General features: G+C 38.0%; 1 long non-coding RNA gene across 1 annotated transcript; it reads left to right on the top strand.

Annotated features, from left to right (window-relative positions):
* The first annotated feature begins 2,156 nt into the window (after positions 1-2,156).
* Positions 2,157-25,269, top strand: LOC118350780 (uncharacterized). Its single transcript, XR_004805272.2, has 3 exons — positions 2,157-2,473; positions 5,295-5,408; positions 24,638-25,269. It is a non-coding gene; the product is annotated as an uncharacterized LOC118350780 (long non-coding RNA).
* Positions 25,270-26,728: the final 1,459 nt, after the last annotated feature.

The following is a 26,728-nucleotide window of genomic DNA, read 5'->3' as shown; positions in this document are numbered from 1 at the left end:
CCAGCCACAGGGACTATGCTAAGCAGGCTCTTCCCCTTTGTCCTACATTAGTTTATCAAAAATCTGGTCCCTTTAGTCAACCGTGAATGTCCAAGAGTATGCACTTGGATCAGGCCACTGTTCTTGGCGCCAAGCAGAGTGGTATGCATGATGAATTATGAAACCCTTTTCCGGACAAGTTTAGAATCTCTGGTTCTGCCAGGGCATTGGACCAATGAATGGGAACATGTGTGACAAATCAGAAAATCCTTCTCGGGAAATGCTTGGGAGGAGAAATCTGCAGTCAGCTACTGTGACAAACTGAAGACTCGATGAAGGCCCTTCAGGGGTGACCTGAAAACAAGCCACTTCTCACTTATGTTTTAAATTTGGGGATTGCATAAGATTTAGCTAATATGGTCCAGGTTTGATTTTTAAAACGCCCACAACAAACTCTTTCTCTGTATTTAGTTTTATACATTATCTCTGTGTATGTGTTAAATATCTGCTACTGCCGTGAAGTTTGATGAAAAGATTAATGCTGTCATCTATTCACACAGCAAATACCATGCTTCCTCTTACGTGTCTTTTCTCTAAGGACTGGCTGTGCAGGACTCCCTGTTATGCTGTTAGGTTTCCATTCTGCCCATGTGAACACTCTGGACCTAGATTTTATAGATATGTGACAAGTTCAACAACCACCTCCAGATTTTCTCCCTCCCATTCCCTTTTCTTATTATCACAAGACTAAGAGCCCCAATTTGTTAAGCCAGGCATTTTTAGTGGAGATATATACATGTACACATGAGCACTCCTTACATTTCTCAAGACTCATGAATTATTCAACTTGGTTTTTTTCTCCTATGCACTAGGTACAGATTCTCTCTTTCTCCCTTCTACCAGAAAGGAGGAAAGAATCTTCTTGTTCTTCCTTTTAAAAAATATGACTCCTTTTTATCATTATTTTTTAAAAGTGGAATATTAACATTTTTTTGAGAGAGGCAGCGAGAGGGGGGTAAGGGAGGGAGAGAGTACAATCAGTGAGGGTGGGGGTGGAGCAGGGGCACAGAGGGTGTGAGAGAGAATCTTAAGCAGACTCCACGCTAGGCCCAGAGCCCGATCTCAGTGTCACAACCCTGAGATCATGGCCTGAGCTGAAATCAAGAGTTGGATACTTAAACTGAGCCACTCAGGTGCCCCATCATTTTAAAATAGCATGATATATACATCTCACACTAGAGATGGTTTTGTCCTAATATTTAAAGTCCATCTCCTGTATCCATCATTACCTTATGTTGCCTTGTTAGTAAGATTAAAAAAAAAAAAAAAAAAAACACTCTAAATCCATTGGACATGTCTCTTTGGCCCTTTCTTGATCACCACTTAGGGAGAGAATAATTTTACAGAATTTGGCTTTATTCATAGTTCCTACTTCAACTTATTACATGTTTGCTGAGTTTAACTGGAAGTCCTGTATTTTGTTTGGTAACCCTAGCTGATATCCTATTCTATGCCTGTTACTACTTTATAATCCTTATCTGTGCTCTCTAACAAATAGAGGGAAAAAAAAAATTGAACAGGGACCATTACAATAAAACCTGAGAAAATTGTAAGCTTTTGAAACAAAAGACTAGTGACTCTGTTCCCTGTTGTAATCTCAGAGCCCTGCACCCTGGAACCATGAGTGTTTGTCAAATGAACTAAAACATGATGAATATTGAGGCCACTGTTTCCCATGCATATCTCTACTTTACCTTGGTTCAAGTCAACTGTTTATTTTTCTACAAGTCCAGATAGTGAATATTTTAGACTTTGTGGACCACATGATCTCTGTTGCAGTTGTTCAACTTTCCCAGCAAGATAGCAGCCACAGATGATATGCAACCAAATGAGTATGACTGTGTTGCAATAAAGCTTCATTTACAAAAACAGGTGATTGGCTCGATTTGGCCTAAGGGTCAACATTCACTAACATTTGTTGCCTTAGATCCAAGTCCCCCTCCCCACATGTGAATATGAGGCTGATCTATCTCTGCCGCTTCTGGGTGAATGGTGGTGGGGAGAGTAGAGCTGTGATAATGATCACAGACCTTGTCCCTTCACAGCTCACTACCCACCAACAATCCCAGGAGAATATGCATATCTTCTTTTTAATCACATACTTGTGAACAGTTTCAAGGAACCTTAAGTGTTGTTTAAGTATCAAAAATAACCAATAGCAGATAGTGTCAGAAAGGAGTATTTTTTAGTTTTTATTTTGGTTGTTGTTAAAAAACTTTAAATGGAGATGACAAGATCGGGACCTCATCTGGTGCCTTGCTTCCAGAAAAGACAGTCCCTCGGGGGAATGGATCAATGACCCTCACATGCTTGTCTCTCTTGGGGCAGTGAGTTGTTCTTTTCTGAACATCACCCAGGGACCCTGGGATTCCAAGTAAGAGATATCTAGACGCCATAAACTGGAGCCTTATGAGACATCTGGAATTAGAAGGAGGTGAGTAATGGGTCTGTAGGTTCTGATTCGTATTTAAATCTAAGGGAAATCAAAAGAACTTTCTCTCTGTAATTTGAAAAGGTCATGTGAGAGAGTCCTTGTCTAGCCTCAACCTTAGGAGTAATGGGAGAGGAATTCCCAGGGCTGGTGAAAGGAAAAGCTTGGATATGCAGGAGTGCTGGTTGCTAGTGAGATCTGAAAGAGCCAGCCTAGTATGTCTGCTATCAGAGATTCACTGGTGCAACCTGTCTGGCCAGAAAGGGAAGTTTCTATCATTACAGTTGCTAACCTGTCTTGTGCAGATGCAATAAAACACAAAGGTAGAGGCAGAAGAAAAAGAAAGAAAAGGTTCTTCTTGGTGGAAAGGATTTATTTGGTATCTCCAGCCACTCATTTTTTTTTTCTTTTTTAATCAGTAATTTTTCATTACTCCCTTTAACTCAGCCTGTCAGGCATAGAGTGTTTTCTTGTTTTATCAATGTCTCTTTCCCTTTACCCTGGGACAGTTTCTGATTTTCAAAATATTAATATAAATGCTATAAATATCAATATATATATATATTTATATTTTTCCTCTGTTCTTTGATTTATGCTGCCTTTTCTCCATGAACCCCAGCTATACCCTCCCCAACTACTCTTTGTCCTTAATGGTTTAGCTCAGATACCACTACTTTTACTACAGAGTCTTTCAAGACTTTGGAAACCTCTCCAGGCCTATTCTTACTCTCTGCATACGTCTGTAGTGACAGACATATAATAATAATTATTATTATTATTCCATAATTCATGGAATTATATAAATATATAATTATCTACTCATGTGAGTTCTTTTGGTTGATTTATCTTTGTCACTCTCCCCAAGCACCGTGCCTTCTACATGGTTAGCCCTCTGTAGAACAATATGATTGAAAAGTAAGGCCCATTGAGGTTAAATGTGACCAATGCTAGAGAGGTAGAAAGCGGCAGATGGAGGATTCTGGCCTGAATGCTTTCCAGTTCCCCAAACCACTGCCTCTTCAGATTAACCTACTTTAAAAGTTCAGGAATGCCTGGCCATCTGTGGCAGACAATTCAATAAGAACAAAATTCAGCCCTTTCTACTGAGGTTTTCATCTTTTTCCTTATTTTCACTCTCTCAGCCAAGGCAACCATCTGGTTCCTTAAAGAAAATCACAAGGTGGAGCTGAGGGGACATCTTCCCTGGGTGTTTTCTAGACCCTCCTGGCTTTTTTGCATGGCTTCTCTCCTGGGGAAGGCTCATCTCCTCATTGCTGCCTCAACTACTCCATCTCCAAAGGCTAATTCCTCTTATTTGTTCTCCCTATCCACAAACCCAACCAAACTAGAAATGTTCTGTCCAGCCCCCCTTTTTTTCTATTACAGAGCTCCGTTCATATTAATCATTCATTGCTAAAATTGTCTTGAGGGTTGACTGATATTAACATGGAGATTTGGGTCTCTTCCCACATCAAATGAAGCCACACAAATAGTCTGTGTTTGTGACTTGTTGGTTTTCCTATCATTTGGGGGGAGAATAGAATCATGGTTTGTTTTACACACACACACACACACACACACACACACACACACACACACACTGTGCCACTGACCCTTGAGGACAGCTTTGTAGAGCTAGAGTTGCTTTAGAAAGAAGCTGGCTGACATGGATAACAACCGCTACACTTTAGACCAGCACCATCCAATAGTACTTTCTGCAATGATAGAAATGTTCTTTATCCGTGGTGCCCAATACAATAGTCACTAGCCCTTGTGGCTATAGAGCCCTTGAAATGTGGTTAGTATGACTGATGAACTGCCATTTTTATGTTATTTAACTTATTAAAATTAATTTAAATTTTAATAGCCATACATGGTTAGTGGCTCCTACATTGCACAAAACAGATTTAGAACATCTGCTCTCATTATTTTAATATGGGGGCTTGTACTACTCTGGCTATTTGATTTTTGACGGATAACAGACAGAAGATGTAAACTTAATTTTGTTTTATTAGAACACATATCCATAAGTGTTCCATTTGAGAATAACCTTGTCAGTAATTCTTGGGTCCCCTGAAATCTTGGTAAGCTTTATGAGAGGGTACAATGACTTAATTGCTGAAAAAAGAAAAGGCATTCCCAAGAATAATCCATATATTCCAAATACTTTTCAGAAACCTTCAAAGGTTGTGTTCTATATATAAGGAGAGAGAGATTATATGGAACTCTTATGTAGAAGCTCTTTAGAGGTTTAGAAGAAGATAGATCCTGAGTACCTGTGCCAGCAGAGCCGGTGACCTTGGGAAAGTCACTTAACCTCTCCAAATTTTTGGTTCATCTGTACTTTTGGAATGCTATTGAAACTATCTCGAAGGGTTTCTGGGACTAAGTGAGATAAGGTAGAAGCAAACAATTTATAAGACACCATACAGATGATAGTTGCTACTGAGATTTTAATTAATATAATCTGTAATTCTTCCAAAGTAATTCAGTGTGAGCATCAGCAACAAGTGGCAGGAACCACTCTGTCTACACTTTTTATTGTAAAGTAATTCTGAAAAAAGAAATTAAACTTCTAAGCATGGTAGAGTTTGCTTTCATATTAATTTGCAGAAATTTTGTGTGTGTTGCTAGACTCTGCAGTTATACAAAGTAATCCTGTTTTGAAAACTAAATCTTAATATATATGCCTTTCTTTATTGACTAAGGCTTTTCAGGTTGAAGATTTCCCTCCTCTGTTTTCATAATGAAAGGTTATCTCAGAAAAACCCTGATAAGCTTTTTCCTTTGTTTCTTATGACTCACTCAGTATCCTGTTTTATAGTCTCTTGTCCTTTGGCCAAAAGTTCCAGGGAAAGTGACATCTCCAATCTAGGGAAGTTAAAGATTTGGGGAAAAGGAGAAAATCACCACATTTAGTCAAGATGTCTTACCCACAGTAAGTATTATTGTTCTCATTTATGGGTGAAGTAATAATTTCAAATGCTTAACTGTTCCTTTTTTTTTTTTCTCTGCCACTGTGTAAATGTGTCTGTCAAGTCATCTGCAAATGACAGCAAATTATTCCAAAGGGTAGGGGGATATACCCCAGTCCCCTTTTATTTTTTGTATTTTGAGGATGTCTAAGTGAATTTTGTTTCTTTCATTCAACCTAAAGCATGTTTTTAAAAAAGAAGGAATTTTTTTTTTATTATGGTCACCTATTAAAGTTTTTTTTTAAGACTTTATTTATTCATGAGAGACACACACAGAGAGAGAGAGAGAGAGAGAGAGAGAGAGAGAGAGAGAAAGAGAGGCAGAGACACAAGCAGGCTCCATGCAAGGAGCCTGATGTGGGACTCAATCCCGGGACTCCAGGATCACACCCTGGGCTGCAGGCGGCGCTAAACCACTGTGCCACTGGGGCTGCCCATCTACTAAAGTTTTAAATTTAAATTTCCCACTCTTAGAAATTATATTTGATTTGTATTTACCAATTTCTAGGCTGAATTCTAAAGACTCCTTGATTGAAAAATAAATGTAGGAATTTTCAAAACAGTTCATTTTCGTTTATATACTTAAATGCATGTGAAACAATTGACATAAGGCCTGTTATGTTTGTAAGCATTTAATTATGAAAGTGCCCTTTTGTCCTAAGCAATGAATCAGAGAATGGCTTTGAGATTATGTATTTCATACCTTAACATTTTAGCCAAGCCTAGAGTCTAGATATTTTATGAATTTATTTATAAATATATATATTTTAGATATTATGTCATTCTATAAAATATACCACAAATACTTGTAACAGAAAACCTTTCTCCGAAGTTCTCTGAAATATAACACCACAGATGAATGAATATTCTAATATGGGCTAATATCAGATGAAGCCATCTTTGTGTTACATGAATCATGAAGGCAAGTTTTAAGTTTTAATCTTTAAGATGTGTCATCAGTTGATCTGAGTTCAAACATGCATGAGATTGTGAGAGCACAAGCTGAACATTATGCTTCCTTTATAACTTGAGAGGACATCTAGGACTTAAAAAAAAAGAAGGCTAAAAAAAATAAAATAAAATTACCATGAGAGTACAGCTAAACTGAATTCAAAGAAAAAAAAAAAGCTGCTTTGATTATGTTTAGGCATTCCCACAATTATTCTTTGGAAGCAAATCTAACGTTTCAGACAGCCAGCAGCTGCTACTTCTGGATTTGATACTGTTACGCTTACTGGGGGCCTGATAGGTACCTAGCACTATCTGTCTTAAGCGTACCATCTTCAGACACCCTCTCATGAGGTGGGTTACAATCCCTAGTTTATACATGGGGAGGCTGGAACTTACAGGTTTGATTGAATCAGAAGACAAATCATCTTTAGTTTTAACAATAGGAGCCAAGATTAGATTTTTTTCCCTGAGTGACACATGGAGCATGAGAAATAAAGCAATGGCGTTAGGCTACCATTTAAAGGGTGCTGTGGGCACACTCTCTCACTTTCCTGCCTAGGCATGTCTTCCCTCCCTTCCATCTTTCCTTGTTAACATGCTACTAGTTCTCCAATCTCAGTCCAAAATGTTACCTCCATCCTGATCTTCCAGGACATGACATGCATCTCACTTTTCTTATGTACTTTAGTGTGTTGCTTATAGTTCTGTCAGAACACTGGCAATAATGGATTCATTAAAAGAACATTTATTGATAGTGCCCTTTTGTACCCAGTACAATGGTTAATTGTGGTAAGTCTAGGTTTCCTTGACTTACTCAGCTATATGTGTCTCATAGCACCTACCAGAGAGACTTGCTCATAGGAACTCAATAGAGATTTGAATATTATTCCACTCTGGCCACTCATTGAGCCACATCCAACCTCACCAATGACTTTCTTTTTAATAAAATAGATTACAAATAGATGACACGCTTAGGATACTGTCCTGTATATTGAAGAGTTGATAATGGGGATCTCCACAATTAGAGACTTAGTTATGCTTCAGTGGCTTTCACAAACTGCTTTGGCATCCTGCCCGTGTTCATTGTGGAGGTTTTTCTTTCTTTAAGAGTTTCCTTTCAGTTCATCTAAGAGGAAAAACCTTTGTTAAATACTGCTGTCTTTCACACCTGTAGTTTTTGTGAGAGAAAGCTTTTCAGAGTTCTTGCGGCTGGAATGGCTGAAGATAAGAAGAATGGAGTTGGAACACTAAGAACAGAAGTAATTAGGACTGGGATGAATCAAAATTATATAAGGTTTTCTGGATCCTGCAAGCTTGGCTATAACCTAGCATTTTATATATCTTATATATTATAGTATGAAGTGATTCACTTATCAGGAATAGCAAGAGGGTCGTGTGTGTGTGTGTGTGTGTGTGTGTGTATAAAACATACATTCAGAGTATACATATTACATTTATTCAGACCAAAAAGCATAGTAAGGATCTTATGAAAGTAATCCTTGAAGATCAACACCAATCGTGGTCTATAGCAAGACATGTACCAATGATTAGAAATAGGTACAAATGGGCACCTGTGTTCTCAGTTGGTTAAGCATCTTTGGCTTAGGTCATGATCCCAGCGTCCTGGGATTAGCCCTACGTTGGGCTCCCTGCTCAGTGGGGAGTCTGATTGTCCCTTACCCTCTACCCACCATCCCTCATGTTCTCTATCTCAAATAAATAAAATCTTAAAAAAAAGAATTGTGAAGTGTAGAATTATGGTTTCTGAAATGTAGACTGATATGGAATTGCTCATGGCTGTTCTAATCAAGGTAGAACATTTCATTTAAAAGCAAAAATGAATAAGATTAGCAATAGATATTGAAACTATATTCCCAGCCTTAACATTATTAATACTTCTCAGCTAAGAACATTCTTCTCTGTTGCTATTAATTTTTAGTTATTAAGCAGAGGCTGTAAATAATAATCATCTCTTACATTTGAATAGAGCTTAGAAATTCTTCAAACTGTTTTCATCTAGATTTTCTCAGCAGTATAAATATATTAACATACGTTTAGAGTGCCAATGGTATTGGGGGCATTATATGTTATATCATTTATTCACAAAACAACTCTTTGAGATAGTCCCTGTTATCTCCATGGTAAAAATGAGAAAGCAAACAGATACACTTTGAACTTGTTTAAGTTTGCCCAGCTAATCTAAGGCAGAGATAAGATTCAAATTTAGGCTTTTCTGCTTTCAAAGCCTTTGTAATTTTTCCTTGAAAACTGAAGAAAAGGAAGTCCAGTAATTTGCCCAGGGTCATAATTCATGGCAGGCTAGAACTCAGAATTCCCATCTTTTACTTATTACCATATTCTCTATTGCCTTATGCTTTACGCATATACATTAGAAAGCCAAGATTAATTTTTTTCCAAGATTAATTTTTATTATTTAAAAATTTCCCTTTTCTTGTGAAGGTTAAATTTGGTTCTGATAGGAAATATGCTGCCAGGGACAGCTTATCGAACTAGAAATTCCATATAAAGCCTGAGGCTAGTATCTGAGTAATAAGCCTGGGTGATGTAAATACTCTTTTTCTTATGGTCATGCTGTATACAGTTAAAGTTATCTTAAGCATTGTTTAAGATAGTTAGTTGGGAAGTATTCCTCTGAAAATCTTTCCCACTTGAAGTCCCCTGAGATTGCATAAAGTGCAACCTTTGGACTTCAGTGACACCCTGATAATAGCTGTCACATGGGATTAAATTGTTTCCAATTAAATTGTCACCTCCTTAAGAAACAGGGAGGGTGTCTTTTTTGCATTGATTATCTGCAACTCAGATATGCAAACATGACAATATGCATATCTGTAGAAATTTGTTGGGAGAAAACTCTAGAGCCCAGCAGTCAAACCAAAGCCCATTCTCTGGACTGATAAATGGCAAAACTTTGAGGATACCAATCCTGTTCAAGCAAGTTTTAAAGGTAGCTATATTCTGATCAGAGAAGAGTTAAAAGTAGCAAATTACCTTTGGCATACGTAGTTCCTTTTATACATACACTCAGCTCCAAGAACATAGCCCCATACATTTGTTCTTTGGAATTAAGTAAAATCAGGGTGATATCTGTTGCGTCCCCTGGGGTAATGGGAATTAAAGTTAGGTAGAAATCTTTGGAAAATTTGAATTTCAACTTTCAAAGAAGACTGAATACAGACCTTTTGATTGTAAAGACCACGTGTTTCCCCTTCCTAGGGTCAATGAAATCAAAGATGGATACGGGATGTTTACTTCAAAAGCACAGACCTAGGTGGCGCTTAATGGTTTGAAATGGTACTTTAGTGTTTAGTCAGTGTCCCCTGAAAATTTCTCACACCCAGGGACTGGATGGGCCAGGCCCAGTAAACATTAGCAATATCAGATGATTTTAAAAAATAACCCAGTTCTCCACAATCTCATCAATAGTCCAGGCTAAGAATTCTCGGAGGGATTGGCTCACTGGTCTGCCTGGTTCTTGAGGAAGTGCTTGTGTATCAGTCCTAGATACTGAGGGAATAGTCTGTCTTACGTTCTTAAGGGCACCCAATAGATAGGTATTCCTTTTATGCCATGGATGCCTTCCGGGGGACATCTAGAGCTTAAGCTAGGAATGGTTACTCATTTGTGTCTCTTGCTTGTTTGAAGCTGGGGTGCCAGTTATTTAAAGGTCTTAGTTTTGTAATGAATTTCTTCTGATATTATTTCCCCATTTGCCTATTATTTGAGATGATAGCTCAAAAAAAAAAAAGCTAAGCTTTAAGTGCAGTCCTGATGATTCAACATTCCAAATGTTAGGAATGTAATTTGAAAAAAGAAAAAAAAAAAAAAAAGAGGAGGGGTATGCAATTAAGTTCAAAGAAACTTGACTTTCTATCAAGATGAGATTGCCATGAGATAAGTGCAGAAATGCAAATATTGTTCTGATGAGTGAAAGGTTTTAATACAGGCATGACCAGTTTGACCAAAGCCCTCATTCTAGAAACCTTTCATAAAGGAAGTCTGTCTGTCATTATGTGAATTCCAAAACATCTGCTCTGTGGAACAATGGAGTGGTGCCTGAGGTCTGTGCTGTACCAGGGTAAATTTTGTTTTGATTAAAATGAAAATAGCATGGGAATCTTAGAATTTAGAAAGGCTCTAGAAACAAAGCCTCATTCCTGCAAATATCTTGCTAACCTACATGAAACGATTTGTTAGGAATGGGTATAATGTGGTGGGCACTTCTAGGACTTAGTATGTTTCTAAGAAATTTCTCAGCTCTTGGCCAAGATTTAAAAATTATATTCCCTTTTCAGAAATTGAGGTATTAAAACATACATTCAGATATGGTCCTAATCAGAACATTCTTAATTTTTAAATATATTCTAGAAGCAGGATTTTTTTTTCAAGAAACAGGATTTAAATGTTTCTATAGTTTCTCCTTTTGAACAGATTTGTGTAAATTATGCTTTTCTAAAAGTATAATTGCTCATTCTTAGGATTTAGAAAAGAATGGACTTTTAAAAATCTATAAAAGCATTAGATAAAAATTACAAAACAGTCTCATCAGCTAATCTAACACTTAGCAGTAAACAGCAAGGCTTTGATTAAATTCTTTTTGATTTGCTTTGTGTATGTGTGTGTGCATGTGTGAACATCAATGGTTTTAGTTTTTAAAAAATATCTTTTCCCTTCATAATGATTTTTTTAATGGTAAAAAACAAAAAAAAAACAAAAAAAACAAAGCAAAACAACAACAACAAAAAAACAAGTACCCAATGACTTTAGTAAGACTAACAGTGTATAGTGAGATGTTTGACACAGAGGAGATACATGGTTACAAAAAAAGAGAAAGGAATGGGTCCAGGGACATGGTGGATGGTGCTATACTTGTCATTAGGAAAGAAGCACACATGCCATGCCACATATTTCATGGCAAGCTGGTCAAAGACATTATTTTAAAATAATGTGTGGTTCACTGGGAATCATTTTACTTCTATTCTTATTCTCAAATTAGGTTAATTTTTCTTTTAGTCTTCTCAAAGGGGAAAATACCCCATCTCTTTACAGACCTCCAGGGAAAGGCATGGAGGTTTGAGGCAAGAGAAATCTAAACAGCCAAATTATGTCATAGGCACAGATCCCATTATTCAGTGGCAACTCTTCATCAAGCTTTCTGTGGAAAGTCAGTCCTTACCACCATACTGTCTGCTCAGTTGTTCAGGACTGATTGAAAAACATGTTCAGTCAGGAGATTTCCTTTTAGACACAGTGAGAGCCATGATCGTTTCTGAATGCAGAGCTTCCTATTTGAGGGCAATCATTTATTTATATCATGGATGGATTTTTTTCTTTAAAGCACAATTTTGAGGTTTACTATTCTCAGGAAATCTATCAAAGTATGTGTTTGAAAGGCTAAATGTCAAGATTCCTGCTTGCTTTGCCACAACTGTTTTTCAGCCTCTCCAAAATCACAGATGGGTGTTAATGTTTCAGTGAATGAGATGTTCCATTGTCTGAAATAATGAGCTTCTAGCTTTCATGTTACAACACAATTCCAGGGTCAAGCAATTTCTTCTTAATAATAATGACTATAGGCGTGATTACTGTAATAGTTATGGGATAGATGCCACCATTAAACAAGTTATGTATGTTCTTGAGGCCCTTTTTCCCACCTGTATGATGAGGATCATAATGCCCTCCTACATATTGTTATGAGAATTAAATGAGAAAATGCATGTAATTATAGGTCCACAGTAGGTGCTCAGTAAAGAGTAGTTATTCTTTTCAGTAATGGCTTTACATTGCATAGGATATCTGTTACTTCAAGATAGGTGCATATATGATTAAGTAGGACTCTCCCCCCTGGGAGTCAAGCCTTCAAAGAAATAAACAATACTGCTCATGGAATGAGTCTCCATTAGGATGGTAATAAATACAGCTCTGCTGTTCTTGGTGAAATAGCCCCAATGATTACTATGCTCTTATTTTTCTCTGTCAGAAGAAGTAAGATTATAGCCCTGGGTCAGTTTGACTTAAACCCAGTTTCTGGTCATCTGACCCCAACACTAGCTACCTTTTAAAAATAAGAATTCTGTAAAAGATGGAACTTTTAATAAGCTATTTTCATCTACTATTTTAAGTCATAAAATTGTGAAAGTATTGGCTATTATGTAATTTAATTAGTATTTTCTCCCCTCCCCTGTTTTTAAAATTTATGCCGGGGGATAGTATTGAGAAAGGCATTATTTTAAAAATTGAAGAAATAAATAACCTGACACAAATGATTCATCTTTTCCTGGATTGTGATATTTAGAACAAAATTGAAAAGGTAGACTTTTAATATTGTGATTAGACTATTTCTCCTATTTTTGCTCTATGCTTCATATACTGCGCTAGTCAAATCCCTACCCTCCGAAGTTTTAAAGTGAAACCAATCTTTATCTCAGTAAATTTTTGAGAGCTGCCTTTTATTGAAATACAGAAATTTCCAGAATGAACTGACCAAAATATAAGTTAAATTACTTGAGATGAAGGCTAATAATACTCCTTTGGAAGTCATCAACTATTGGGTTATTATAGCTGTTGTTCACAATATACAAGGTTCAACAAGTCACACTAGCCAGGGTTCAGTAGTTCATCACAGATATGCATCTGCAGTTAGAGGTGCTTTTGAAACTTGTCAGGGAAATCTTAAAAGCATTGTCTCATTAATTTTCATATTATTTCTCATTATATCTGTGGTGGCAGATAAGTATGAAAAGGCCTCAAAACAGCATATCCATTAAAAAAGACTCATTTATTAATCTCAGCATGGAGTAGAAATTCTTCAAGTTGATTACGTCTTGCTTCATGGTCCACATAAAGCAAGGATCTGAGTTCAGTACTGACTCCAAATTTCACACTGAACTTCTCAGCTTTGGCTATGCCTTCTAGAATGATACAGGGAAAGAAAACAAACCAATAAATAAAGTCTTTACCTCTGCAAGGTTCTGTGTCTTTTTCTTACCTGTATCCTCTATCAATATCCTTCATGTTCTTTTCTCCATCAGCCCCACAATTTGTCTCTGTAAAATTCCCGTCTCAAGGCTTTTAATCTTCCTATTTGTGTCTGACATCCCACTCAGGTTAACAATTTCCTAAGTATTATTCTAACTTCCATCTCCCTTCAGAGAAAAAACATTGACATCAGTGGTAGGAGAGATGTCTTGTGTCTAATATTTTGTGGTGTGAGCTTCGGATTTACTTTGCCTCAGTGTCATCTTCTGCAGAATGAGCCAGTGTCAGTTATCCAATGTTAACAATCCTTCAAGTCCTAACCATGAAGATGGGAGAAATTAGTGCCTAGACTCCTATAGCCCAAATGCCTGGATTTGAAGCCTGTTTCTAGCACCTGCTGTTGCTGTGATCTTGTTCAGTTGCTTTATGTTTATCAATCTCAGTTTCCTTATCTGTGGTATGGGCCTAATAATGATTTCTGAGTATTGTTATGAGAATTAAATGAAACACACACACACACACACACACAGAGTCCTTAAAAAGAATCTGGAATATGCCAAGTACTCAATAAATATTAGCTCCTATTACTAACCACTTCCACTAGCCTATAAGTTAGGTTTATAAAAAGCTTTCAGTTACAGTATTTCAATTAACTTTAGCAAGGATCCCAATACCAGGATGAACACTGAGGCCCAAAAAGGTCAAATGACTTATTCAAGATCAGCAGTTGGCGGCAGGTCCAGAACTGGAGCCTGCATGTCAGTCTCCTAGCTCAGGGCTCTTTAAGTTACACAAACATAATAATACATTTGCAACATGGTAAGTCTCTAATGGCTCACACCCAGATGTTGTGATCTTTATAAAATTTTCTAGGAGTCTCTGTTATTAATATAGTCACTGTTGTTATTTTATACTACATGGCTACTAAAAATAATCATGATCTGTTATCTCAATTACCTAATCTAGGAGTAATATTCATTATAGTAAACTTGAGTAAGGTCTAGAGTTAAAACAGTTTTTTACTCTCATTCATAGTTTTCTTGAGGCTGTAGGTTGGGATAGGGAATGAATTGTTGCAGAATTAACTTGAGGATTGGCATTGCAAACAAAGACCACCACTTACTCTCTGCAGAAATGTGCCACCCCTAGGATGTTCTGTAACAGTAGTATGGACTGTGGGTGTGTATAAGTGTGTATTTGTGGGTCTAATTGTATGGAAATGGAGAGAGTAGTCCACTTTTGAAAGTGTTGATACATTTCTGTTCAAATATATTAATCAGTATTCCTATCTCAACTATACATTGGGGGAGAACAAGTTTAAATGCAGAACTAGTCGACTTACTTGGCTTCTTTACTGAGAAAGTGTGATCCATTTTGTGCCTACAAGGATAAAGTGCAGGAAGCTTTTCCTTTCCTTTATTATCCTTGTAATATCTATTGATCTATACCTGGGAATTGCAGGTAACAAAAATGTACAGAAGAGAATAGCAGTGACCAGACAGACAAGACAGAAAAAGTACAGGAAGACAAACTGGGTGAGAAGTGCATTTTACAAAGTAGTAAGTGGATTAATTTATTTTAACAAAAACAAGGCATCACTTAGAAGAAATATGATGTGAGATAGGTCAGGCGCTAACCAAGGCAGAGTCATCAGCAAATCTTGTGGGCTTGTTTTCTTCTAACCAAAACAACACTTCTTGTTTTGTTTTTACCAGGAAAAGCAGCTAGCTGGTTATTGAATTCATAGTGGATGATACGTACAATTCTAAACACGTCAGCTGCATCATTTCATTTTCTCCTTACAACAATCCTAACAAACCTCTGCTGTGGGTATCTTGATTCCTGTTTTACACATAAGGTTTGGGAAATTTACAGAGTTTTCATAGAGCTGATAAACTGAAGAGTCAGATAAATTGAAATACATTTCTGCCAGGCTCTGAAACTTGTAATCTTCACCACTGCACTTGTCAACATCTGTTGAGGATGATATTCATGAAAAGTGTGATGGTTAATTTTATGTCTCAACATGACTAGGACCCGGTACCCAGATATTTGGTCAAACATTTTTTTTTGTAGATATTGTCATGAAGGTATTTTTTCGATGAGAGTATTACGTAAATTAGTGGAAATTGAGTAAAGCAGATTACTCTCCATAATGTAAGTGGGGTCCATCCAATTGGTTGACAGCCTTAACAGAACAAAAACTGGAATCCTGGAAGAAGCAATTCTTCCAGCATACGGCCTTCTGACTTGAACGATGGCATCAACTCTTCCCTGCTTGCTGGCCTGCTCTGCAGGTTTGAGATTTGCCAGCCTCCATAATCATGAGAGCCAATTTTTTAAAATGCATCTCTCTTTTTTATATAAATGCACCCTATTGATTCTGTTTCTCTGGAGAACCCTGACTAATACAGAATGCTTCCTCTTCTTCATTCAAATGAGTTCGCTGAGTGATAGCGCAGAGCATGTTTGCCTGGTGCATCTCTGTAGGTCACGCCTAGATGGGCATGAAGGACCTCCATGAGCTTTCTCAAGGGTGCTGGCATGGCAATAAGAGCAGATGAAGCTTCTTTTCTCCAATACATTGACTATACTCTTTATTTCCTAGCTTACCAGCATAAGTTGGGCCACATTATTTAGTTTATAGTAGATACATTCCAGTTTTTCTTAGGCATATATTCAGAAATTAGCCACAGTTAGTACATATGTGATATACAGCTTTTTATATAAAATTAACATCTCGTGAAAGCTGATTACATACCAGGTATCTTTCCATATCAAAAAGATATGTTGGGATCCCTGGGTGGCGCAGCGGTTTAGCACCTGCCTTTGGCCCAGGGCGCGATCCTGGAGACCCGGGATCGAATCCCACGTCAGGCTCCCGGTGCATGGAGCTTGCTTCTCCCTCTGCCTGTGTCTCTGCCTCTCTCTCTCTCTCTCTCTCTGTGTGTGACTATCATAAATAAATCAAAATAAAAAAAAGAAAGATATGTTATCTTTCATTCCGTGTAAACAACTCTAAACATAAACAACACAAACACCAAACTTTTTCAGGAAACTAAGATGAGGAAACTAAGATTCAAGAAGAATTAGTAACTTCCATTAGGTAAGTAGAGGAGTGGAGATATCAACCCAGATCTGTCTGGCTTTGAACACCATCTTCCAAACAACTACAGTTAATAACAGTTTTTGGTACATTACGTACTTCTGAAAATGAGCACAACAATCTAAACTATGAACACTGAATACAAACTAGTTTATTTTCAGATAATAAACTAAATATTATGATATTCTTAAGTAAATATCTGTCATTAGAATAATCTTTGGTGATCTACTTCCAGTACATTATGCTATTCTTTAATTCTGTACTTTAACAGTTGAATGAATAGTTGGCCTGATTTAATACAATAATTACTCAATGCTATTTTATCATCATATTTTATCTGTTTCAATCATATTGGATTTATAGCATTTATAATTCATAACATTCTTTTCATTTATTTACTTTCACTCATTTAATAAAATTATAAGAACAGAATGTGATACAGTCAGCTATGCAGGTAAAAATAAGGGTTTCTAAACCTGAACTGTTGACAAGTGGATAACTACCACCATTGGAGAATTCAAAATACTTATTTATCAGTTGGTGTATATGCTTGCAAAAGGTTTGTTAAGGTATAATGAATGCAAGTGTTTTGGCGTTTTTTTTCAGAGAGAGATTAACTTGTGAAACTTGTTATGTTTTTCATAATATGTCTATTGTTTATCCTGTGTCCCATCACAAATTAACTTCAGACTCTTGGAATTTAGTTTGGCTAGTCCATGAGTCAATACAAAAGCCTACTAAGAAAAGCTAAAACCAGTTAATCAACAGAAATAAAATGTAGAACATTTAGTAAGCACTCCCTTGATACCCTCTGAGTTATGGGCATATTTTTAAACTCACGTTCCACATGACCTTTTGTGAGAAAGCAAATGGCAACCTCATAAGCATTTACCAACTTAAATGGAGACGACCAGGTTTGGAAATGGATGGCTTAACACAATATTATCTCTAATATTTAGTTTCAACTCTAGAAGGCAATATTATCTCTTTATCCTAGCAAATTAATATGGTTGACCAAACTAAATCTGGACAAAATTAGATGAGGTTTAAAGAAGTCAGACTGTGGTGGGCAGATAACTTTAGTACAAGTCTTAAATAGAATCAAGAACATTGGAGCTCTTCTACTTCTGAACATGGAGATATTTTGCCAAGACATGTGTCATCATCACTACAATGAGTGCATTAGAGACTGGGAAAAGTGTTGGAAAGTCCCACAGTGAGGTGGCTGCCAAGGGAGGTGCTTCTCTGTGACCCTTACTGAGGTAACCAGGGTACTATCAAATTTAGCCCATAAATGATTCAAAGAAGTATGAACAGAGGAAATATTCCAACTAGAAAAAAACAAAAAACAAACAAACAAAAAAACAAAGTTTCTCCACTGTCAGTTTATTACCAATAAATCCTGAACTCTTTTTCTCTCCTATCCTCCTCTCCAAAGCTAAAAATGTTCAATTCAAAATAAAGAGCTCAATAGGAGTACTTGGGTTGATCCAATGATCTGATGATTATTTTAGCCTGGTTAATTAACTGGATAAGGCTGAAGAGCATGGAACTGAGTTAAGTAAGCATAATCATAACTTTATATCTACAACATTTTGTAAGCTCAGAGAAGCAAGTGGATCAAAATGTTTAACTGGTTTATAATTTAAGTGGATTTTAATATTATAGACACTCCATGTAATTCTCTGTGAGTTTATTTGATACAAACTAAGTAGAGGAGAATTTTTGAAGGAAGAGAAGAGAGTCTTTAATTGATACCAAAAGTTAAGTGTGTTGAGTTACCATTTGGTGTGTGACGCAAGCTGTAAAGCATTAGAGAGGAAATAAGCCTGGCTCACATTTGGTGGACTTTAGGCAGGATTCAAACACATCTCTCTTCTCTGCTAAAAAATGGAAGGCTTCTATGGAGGTGGGGAGGCATATCCTCTTTGATATACCATATAAAGCACAACTAGGGTGATTGCAAGGCAACAGGATGTGGGTGTCTGATGCTGTGCATGTTGACATCAGCAGCTGTGGGGACATTTTCCTTGGGTTTCACACCACCAGCAATTGAACCAGCTGCTGTGAGTAGCACCACATACAACATCAAGCAAGACATTGTGGCTCAGCATCTCTCATGGCCCTGCAGTCCGCAGGGTCTTAGAGGGAAGTTGACTTTGCTCAACAGTTCTTTCCCCCTCTGTGACCTGACTTTGCCTCTGGCTGTTTTCACAGCTGTGTGCATGCTCCAGTCAGCTCACAGAGGACTGTGGATTGCTGGGAAAGGCATGCTCACCAGCCAGCCACCTCAAAGATAAGAACAGTCAGTTTTCTTCCATTCTTGTCCCTGCCTCCTTGGTAATGATGACAAAATGGGGTTCCCTAAAATACATAGATGCAGCTGGAGACGTATGTATACTCCTTTCCATTCCTTGGACCCTTCTTCTCCTTCTGTGAGACCTCCCACAGACCAGTGTCACTTATGTGACACACATCATGTTCTTCCTCTCATAATTATTGTTGGTGTGCAAAGCTTACGCCTCCTGTTTGAAACAGGAAACATGACCTTCTAATCTTTTTATTTTTCACAGCAGCTGTAAGAGGACTTGAAAAGCAATATTTGTTAGATTGATTAAATGTCAGAAGCATTTGAATGAAAAAACAATAGGTCTATTAATTCTTTAGCTATTTACTGAGTGGCTGCTAAGTTCTAAGCACTATCCTAGTTCTAAGTGGATGATATAAGTTCTTGCTGTTGGTTAAGTTTTGTGAGAGAGAGAGAGAAAGAGAGAGAGAGAGAGAGAGAGAGAGAGAGAACAAGATGTGATAGGAGTACAGAGCAAGGAGGAATGAATTCTGTTTGGGGAAGTCAAGGCTTCCAGGAGAGGATGGGTTGATCAGGATCCTGAAGGATGGGTAGTATTCAGTAGGCAGAAAAGAGAAAAAGGGCATTTTAGACAAAGTGAACATTTCTTGCAAAACCACAGTCATTGTGAGTGACATTTTAATTAGGAAACTAAGAAAAGTTCAGAGTGACTGGAGCATTGAGGGGAATACGTGGAGAAGGGAGAAAAGAGAATTTATTCATTTTCTATTCCTGCATAACAAATGACCAGAAACTTGGTTGCTTCAAATAATACATTTATTATTTCAAAGTTTCTGTGGGTTAACCGAGTCCTTTGCTCAGGGTCTCATCAAGCTGATGTTGTGGAGTTGATTGGGGCTGTATCATACCTGAGGCTTGAGGGTCTCTTCCAAGCTCACATAGTTGTTGGCAAAATTCAGTTCTTTGGGGTTTATGTGGTTAAAAATCTTTCTCTTGCTTGTTGTTGATTTGACACCATTATAAGTGACTAGAGATCACCTTCAGGCCTTTGCCACGTGGCCCCTCAGTGACAGACAACATTGCCAGTTTACTTTGTCTTTGAGGCTGACAGGAGAACATCGGACACTTCCCCTTCTCTGAAGACACTCATTTGATTAGATCAGGCCCACTCAGGACATTCTCCCTTTTGATTAACTCAAAGTCATGTGATTATCCCATCATATTCACTGGTCCTGCCCATACTCAGGAGAAAGGTATTATAACAGGGCAAAATGCAGGGGATTAGAAATCTTGCTAGCTATCTTTTAATTCTTCCTACCACAGAGGAACTCGAATGAATGGTATAGAAAAAACTGAAGGAAGAGTCTAAAGTCCTAATTTTCTCTAGGCCTTGCTGCTTATTATTCATCCTTTTTGAGTTCCTTCATTAATATAAATTATTTTACCTATAAAACCCTCATAGAGATAGTCTAAGCAATAAATAAAGTAAAATATTACAGGAAACTGCACATTGCTCTAGGTTTCTATGTTTGGTATAAAGGATCTTATAAGCCATGTTGGGGAGCTCACACTCTCTTCTTTAGGGCAGAGGGTGGAAAACTCATCAAAGTCTCTCAGAAGGGAAAAAACATGATCAGATTTGCTTTATGTACTGGGCCCTGATGTTCAGAAACCTGGCTTCAAACCAACCACTCATTCGTATTTTAGTTCTCCTAACACATACTAAGAGTTTGGTAATCATTTTTGGAAGTTTTTTATATTATGGAAAATTTCAGACATATACAAAGTAAATAGAATAGCATAACGTTTCCCTGTGTATTTATCATTAAGCTTTAATAGTATCAACACTCTGTCATGCTTGTTTCATTTATATCTCACCCCTCTTCCCATCTCTTTTGGCTTTTGTATTATTTCTTTATTTAGTTATTTTTAGGGTTAGACTTACATATGTTAAAATGCACTGGTCTTACCAGTGATTTTGTGACTTATGTGATTTTGACTGATATAAGATATGATCTTATCTTCACACCCCATCAAGATATGAAATGTTGTTGTCACCTCAGAAAGTTCTCCCATGCTTCTTGTGAGTCAGCCCCTCTCATCTACCTCAGAGAAAGCCGTTGCTTGATTTTTTACCCATAAGTTAGTTTTGGCAGTTTTAGGACTCAGTGCAGATGGAATCACACAGCCTGTATGCTTTTGTGTCTGGTTGGTTTTTGTTTTTCTTTCTCATTTTCTTCTTCTTCTTTTTAAATTATTTATTTGAGAGAGAGAGAGAGGGAGAGAGAGAGAGAGAGATAGGGAGGGAGGGGCAGAGGCAGAGGCAGTGAGAGATAATCTCAAGAAGACTCCCTGCTGAGCATGGTGATGACTTAAGCCAAAATCTAGAATTGGACACTGAGCCACCCAGGTGTCCCTGTTTTTGTTTTGTTTTTGTTTTCTGAAGCATAATGTCTATGAGAAGCATCCATGTTGTTGAGCATATTAGCACTTAGTTCCTTTGTAGTATTTATTTAAAAAAAACCCACCATTTTTTTTTCATTTTTCACATACCTGGGCTGTTCGCAGTTTGGGACTACTACAAATAAAGTGGCTATGTACATTCTTATAGTGTCCATCGGTATATGGACATGTATTTTCATTTTTCTTTGATATATATATATATAGGAGTAGGATGGCTAAGTCAAAGGCAGGCATAAATTTAAATCTATTAGAAACTGGCAAACTTTCTTCCAAAGTGCTGATGGCTTTTTTATTCTCCAATAAGCAGTGTTTGTGGATTATGATTGCTCTATATCCTCTCCAGTGTTTGGTGTTGCTTACCTTAATTTCAGTCCTTTTGATGGGTGTATGCTAGTGTCTTATTGTGGTTTTAATTTGTATTTCCCTATGACTAATGATATTGGGTCATCACGTTCAGATGAATAGCATCGTGTAAGAGCATGGGTTTTAGTGTCAGACTGACCCTGGTTCAATTCCTTGTTCTGCTTCTGGCCAAGCAAGATGCTTGACTTCTTTGCAAAAGGAATATACTTCTAGTATCTTCGTCATGGAGTTGTTGTCAAGATTAAGTGAGACAATACATATCAAGTTCTTAGCAGAGTTCATGGTGCAATAAAGAAGGGTTTTACTACTCATGAAGAATGCTTAACGACATACACTTATTGATACACAAGTTGTCAAATGGGTGATTTATTGTTATTTGTTTTAATAAAACATTTTTTAAACATTTTGAGACTATTTTAAACTTACAGAAGAATTGCAAGAAGAATATGAAGAATTACCATATATCCTTCATTGAAGAGACTCTATTCAACATTTGCCAGTTGCCCAGTAATATTTTTCTATAGGAAAATGTCTGATTCATATATGCTTTTAGTGGTCATGTCTCTCTTGTCTGCTTGAATCTGAAAAGTAAAGTCTTCCCTGACTTTCATGATAGCTGTATTTTAAAGATCAGAAACCAGTCATTTTGTAAAATATCATTCAATTTGGGTTTTTCTAATGTTTCCTTATGACCAGAACCGTGTTGTGTATATTTCTCTGGAACATTACAGAAGCAATGTGTCTGTGTTGTCATATTGTATCTATAGCTATTTTTAAATGGAGGAAACTTAAGTGGCGGGGGTTGGGGGGAATCATGTGTACACATAAAGGCCACAATCCCAAACTCTCCTTTCTTACCTCTACATATGGCATAAGCAAGCCTCTCTCTGCCCTTGATGACTTCCTCCCTGAGCATCCTGGACTGCTTGGATTTGGCTGCACATCACAGGCCTTTCCCCCCATAATGAACACACACCGGTTCCAAGGCTGCAGCTTCCTTTATATCATTTCCCCTTGTTGCTCTACAGAAGCACACAATACCCGAGCCAGTGACTTCTCTCTTTCTCTTCCCCACCTCTAGTTCTTTTTTTTACTAATTTCAATATATGCCATTTAAAAGATTTTAAAAATTTGTGGAAAGGCAGGCAAAAGTGAATTTTTTTTTTTTTTGGAGGTGAGAGTGCGGAAGGTATAACCTTAAAAAAGAAAGAAGAATGAGCTCTTCCTTCTCAAATATCTATTTTGATAAATTCACTAAGGTAGGGGGTAACATAATTCTTCCTGGCTCTACTCCCCAACAAGGTGTGTATCAGAACCACCATGAGCTTGGAAGAGGGCATGAGTGGTTTTAAGAATCTTCCAGGTGATTCTAATTTTCTCCTGTCTATCCCTCCTGTATTTCGGTGAGACTCCCTTGTTAGAATCAGGAGAGAAGAGGGTGAAGGAGGGAGCCTAGAGCTGTTCAGAATGCAGGGGGTGGCTGACACCTAAGAGGGCTGAGGGCATGTGGCTACCAAAATAGGAGCAAAGCCAGGAATAGGAAGCTCCTATGCTTTGAAAAGGAAGGGGTCTGTCAACATCATGAAAAGCTTCAGAAAAGTGAAGTAGGATAAAGAATAAAAGACAATCACTGGAACTAGAAGTGAAGAGGTCATTGGCAAGGTTTCTATTGGTGTGTATTGTTGGAGGTGGAAGGACAGAATGGAAGCCACATTTCACTGGGTCAAAGAGTAAATGGGAGGTAAGTAAATTTGGGTCTCTCCTTCAAGAAATGGTTTAAGAAGTGGAACAGAGAAGGAAACAAAAAGAGAAGCGGGGAATGGGCAAATTATTTCTCTGGGCCTCAGTTTCTTCCTCCATAAGATGGGGTAATGATAGTATGTATCCCATGAGATTTTGTGAGACTTCAACAGATTAACAGATCTCATCCCCACATGGTTTTGGGAACGTGGAAAGTAGTCAAAAAAGTCATCTGTGTATTATATTATCAAAGGAGAAATTAACTCCTTTCTTCTTATCCCAAAGTTTCAAGAATCATTACATTTGCCCATTTCCATTGTAAGTACCTGCTTTTCCATGTAGGTCATGGCCTCCACCAGTTCCAGACACATGATACACTAATTCAACTTCCAGTTGCTCCTCAGCTCCGCAGTACCATGGCAAAACTCTCTAGTCTTTGAAAAGACCCATCCCCGCTGCCTCCCCACCCCCCTCCAACATCAAGTACCTAAAAGACTAGGATAACAACAACAGCAACAACAACAACAACAACAACAAAAACACAACCAGTGGAAACTTACAAGAAATCTGAAGAAAAATGGTTGACCTTCCTTTCAGAATGAATTGGTACCAGCCCTCAGTGCTTCAAGCATCATCCTTTCTCTCCCTTTCATCCCTTCTCTCTCCATTATCATTCCTGGTCCTGTGTCACAAGGTTCCCAGCTAACTAGACATTTTTTTCCCTTAAATTTGGGAGCCTTTCTTCAGTACTCCTTGTTCCGCTTACCCTTTTAAAATACTGCCTCCATCATCTGCTTGCCCTTGCATTTGATGTGGGGTACTCGGGGGAATGAGAGAAGAATAAATAAATACAAGTATTCTAATGGAAGAAAACAGGGTGGCAACATGAAAGAAACATTGGCTTTCATATCAGGAGGATTTAAACCTCGGGTACAACACTCACTGGGCAGTGATATCACTTCGGTTCTCTGTGCTTTAGTTTGTTCATTATTAAATATTATTAAAATGGTACCAATGATCTAAAAATGTGACCACATCATGGAGTTTAGGGAAGCATAAATGAAATCATGTGAAAGAGCCCCTGGCAGTAAAAGATCTACCCAGACACATCAACCACTTTCCCCACCTGGGCTTTCAAAAAGGCTAAATATGTGTAATTTATAAAGTGGGGAATAACTTGGCTGCATCCACCCCAAGTGGCTCTTGCTTCATGAAGGAAAAATAACATATTCGCGCTTTTTTTTTTTTTTTTTCCCTGACAGAAGTCATTGAAGGGGAATAAATCTATTTCGGATAACCGTGAATGGAACCTTTGAGACTGCTATAACATCCTGTTGCAAAGCGTGCATTTATATAAATGGAAATAGAGTTTGCGGGTACTAAAACCTAAATGAGACGTAAAGGAAGCACATGCTCATCTAAGAATGTAAGGCCAGGGCAGGGGTGCTGGATCCTAACTGGTAGTTCCCTTGAGTTCACACATTTTGTGAGTTCTGTGTAATGTACGTTTGCAGAGGGAATTTTTTTTCATATTTCTTAGAAGGCCATAACATGGACCAGTTAACTGGTTTTATTTTGAGTCACCCTGAGTGTACAGAAGCTGTAATGTGGATAATAAACCAGGAGTTTTGCTGCACCAATGTTGTATCAACACTCTTGCTCTGATGACTGCTGTCTGCTTGCCTCAGACGCAGGGCTTTCAGGCCTGTTGGAAAACAGAGTGGGGGAGAAGCTTCCTGAGAAGATTTACTTCATACAGCTGCCCCAGTTGGTCTTCCTACCATGACTCGAGTCTACCTGAAGACTTGTGTACTATGCCTTTCTAACAATGGAATTTTCAAAATGGGGAATAGTAGGGTTGGATGTGGCATTTGATCTTAGTTCCCTCAGTCCTTTGAGCCACTAATTCTAAAAAGTCGTGGTCACATCAGTTGTGGACAAATACCTATGTCCAACTTTATCAGGAAAGCTTTTTTTCCCCCTTGTAATACATTTGCTTATTCATTCAAGCCTTTATTAGCGTATATAATGTGCATCACACAATACACAGCGCCGGTGATTCAGCCTGGTGCTGTTAGATAGGTCAGGTTCCCTGCAGCCAGAAGGAGGGAGTATAGAGGATCTTGGGAGGGGAGAACTCCTGTCTCATAGATGCAGCAGGTTCCAGTTCATCAGCCTGGTCCAGAGAGGGAGATGAAGAGTGTGTTCATGGGCACATCTGCCCATCCTTCTGGGGTGCAGCAAATCCCCTTGCTATGGGGTTTTTATCCCCCTTTATTATTGCAGCCCATGTCAACCCACTCGAGTCTATATCCTCCTGTTCCTAAAGCTTGTGACAGGCAACTAGTGTCAGTCTCTGCTGGGCCTATGGCACATATCTTTCCTTGAGTGTCTCTATCTCCTGTGCCTGTATCTGAGATGAGACCTCCCACTCTCTGCATCTGTATCCCATGCTCAAGTATGTCTATCTCTGGTGCTTCAGGTCATACCAGCTCATATTTGTCCACAGTCTGTGCACCTCCAGTCCACCCAGACTTCATTTATTGTTCCTCTACCCTGTGTCCAAACTCATGTATTTCCTTACCCTGTGCCTGTGGTGCATGTATGCCTCAGATGTCTCCACCTGGTATGCCTCATTTGGTTGTTGACCTATTAAAGGATAGCTTGGTTCCTTCCAGGTTTTGCCCTTTGTTAATAATCCACTTTATATATGTTCTTAGTGATTTTTATGTAGATCTATGTTTTCACTCCAGTTGGGTAAATATACTGGGCCCAATTGCTGCACCATATGGTGACAGTAGGCTTAGCTTCCCAAGAGTCTGACAAGATGCCTTCTAAAGAGGTGGTACCAGTGGTACCAGTTATATTCCCATCAGCAGTGAATGAGACTTCCTATTGTCCCACATCCTCACCAGCAATTTTTTTTTTTCAGTTTTTAGTATTCAGCCACTGTAATAGATGGGTAGGGTATCTCATTGGTATTTTAATTTGCTTTTCCTTAGTGTACAATGTGTATTGTTTTCCAGTAATTCCCCAATGTTGAGCATTATTCATGCTTCTGCCCATCTATATATATTACCTGATAAGGTATTTATTCATATTGCCCTATTTAATTCAGGGATTTTGTTTGTTTCTTTGTTTTTAAAAGATTTTATTTATTCATTCATAAGAAAGACAGTGAGAGAGGCAGAGACATAGGCAGAGGGAGAAGCAGGCTCCCTGTGGGGAGCCCAATGTGGGACTCGATCCTGGGACTCCAGGATCACGACCTGAGCCAAAGGCAGATTCTCAGCCACTGAGCCAACCAGGTGCCCCAGGGATTTTGTTTCTTACTGTGGAGTATTTTGACTAGT

Source organism: Canis lupus, chromosome 15 (genome assembly GCF_003254725.2).
Source record: "Canis lupus dingo isolate Sandy chromosome 15, ASM325472v2, whole genome shotgun sequence".
Classification (NCBI taxonomy): domain Eukaryota; kingdom Metazoa; phylum Chordata; class Mammalia; order Carnivora; family Canidae; genus Canis; species Canis lupus.
Note: the sequence above shows the minus strand (reverse complement) of the source record. Positions and strands in the feature narration are given on the sequence as shown.